The sequence below is a fragment of the Poecilia reticulata genome, linkage group LG16 (genome assembly GCF_000633615.1).
Source record: "Poecilia reticulata strain Guanapo linkage group LG16, Guppy_female_1.0+MT, whole genome shotgun sequence".
Taxonomy (NCBI): Eukaryota; Metazoa; Chordata; class Actinopteri; order Cyprinodontiformes; family Poeciliidae; genus Poecilia; species Poecilia reticulata.
Genome location: NC_024346.1, coordinates 368,342 through 370,284, shown reverse-complemented (window position 1 = coordinate 370,284; position 1,943 = coordinate 368,342). Strand labels below are relative to the sequence as shown.

Here is a 1,943-nt window from a genome sequence, read left to right as displayed (position 1 = left end):
CTGATTGATTATTCCTGCTGATTGATTATTCCTGCTGATTGATTATTCCTCCTGATTGATTATTCCTGCTGATTGATTACCCTTCCTGACTGAGTTTTGTTTGAAACCAGTGAGATTGAACTGGTTTTAATGTTGAGCTGCTAACTGGCAGCAGAAACTAAAACATTACAGACCGACGACATCCAGAGGCCTCAAAACAAATCTATTGTATATATATCTATGTCCTCCACCTGAAGGGGGCGGAGCCTCTGCTCTGTGTTGGGTTAGAAGCTGCAGAACCGGTCTGGAGCTAGAGACACGTCCTCCATGTCCTCTGTGTCCTCTGTGTCCTCCATGTCCTCCGTGTCCCCCCCCTGTCAGAACCGGGTCCAGTTTCAGACTCGCTCCTGGTTTTGCTGCATTAGTTTCCCTGCAGTGTTTGTTGTTTGGTTGATTTTAGTTTTTCTGTTTGGTTTTTGTGTCTGCAGAGTTTCTAATGTAAAAAACCTCCAGAACCTCCAGAACCTCCAGAACCCGCCCTTCTTACCCCTGAAGCCTCTGGACCCAGGATGTGAGGAAAGAGGAAGGATTTTATTGTGAAAGGTTGTGGCAGAAAGTGCTGACTCTGCAGATTTGATCGGTTTATTCTGATCCCTTCCTGACTCAGTCAGAGGTCCGGTTCTGATCCGGACCCAGTGTGAGGCGCTGCAGAGCCGCTAGAACCAGGTCGGGTCACCAAACACAGAACCAGAGGAAGGTTCTGGATAGACCGGTCCTCCAGAACCGGTCAGATGGAGGTCCAGAGCTCTGAACATCCCGTTTCTGCAGCTGGTTCTGTTCGGCCCGGATGCCCCCCCCCCAGGCGCCGTTGCAACAGCCGGTGGTTCTGCTGACCGCAGCCAAACGGTCCTGCAGAACTTTCACTTCTCCGTCTGCCGCTTCCTGCTGAAGAGCAGAACCAGAACCAGAACCGGACCTGAACTTTATCGGCCAGAACTTTGACTTGTAACCTGAATTTACTTAAAAAACTCAAACTGGTTTCATCTGGTAACCACAGAGGAAACCAGAACTTTGACCCAAATTAAATATTTTTCTTCAGATGAGCCCAGAATAAAAAACTGGATCAGAACCACCAGCAGTTCTGGACCTAGGATCAGGATAATTTTATGATTTTAGTTTTTAAAAATGATTTTTGGCCCAAAGTCTGGACTGCTCTGCTTCAGTGCTCTCGACTCCCGCAGCATGATGCTGCCTCTGCCTGTTCGCAGCAGATGTATGGAAGGCAACACGTGGTTCTGTGGCGCTGATCCGTCTTCCTGGCCGAGCGGCCAGAACGTTCTCTGTGCTTTATAGAAACGATCCTGAGCCGAACCAGGACCAATAAAACATGGCCGCCCGGCTCTTTGACTGGCTGTAAACTTCTGGCCTCAGCGTCAATCTGAGCCGGCAGATTCAGCAACTTGTTGCCAACTGGGAGAGGCGGCAACGTGTGAAACGAGCCGCCGAACGGCAACTTCCTGTGACAACAACCGAGGATTCAGAGAAGAAGAAGAAGTGGCAGGAAGTGTGATTCAGGGAGCGCCGACCACGGAAACCACGGCAACGGGTTCAGAGCGTCATGGAGTGAACAACAGGAAACCAGACGCAGGCTGGGGACCCGGTCCAGAACTGGGGACATGCACAGAACCTCACTGGGTTCCTCCAGACGGGATTATTTTAGATCCAGATTGAAATAAAAGGTTTTAATTTAATCTGATTATCATTTTATTTCTGACAAAATTGGACCAAATGGTTCAAAGTTTCTCCAGACGACAGAAAAGAACCGAAAGAAAAGATTCACAAAGCACAACTGAACCGAGAACTGAACCGAGAACTGAACCGAGAACTGAACAGAGAACTGAATCATGAACTGAATCATGAACTGAACAGAGAACTGAATCATGAACTGAACCGAGAACTGAATC

General features: G+C 48.5%; 1 protein-coding gene across 1 annotated transcript in view; it reads right to left on the bottom strand.

Annotated features, from left to right (window-relative positions):
• The window catches only part of cmtm6 (CKLF-like MARVEL transmembrane domain containing 6), a 9,756-nt gene that overhangs the window by 3,951 nt on the left and 3,862 nt on the right, over positions 1-1,943 (bottom strand). The window lies entirely within an intron of this gene.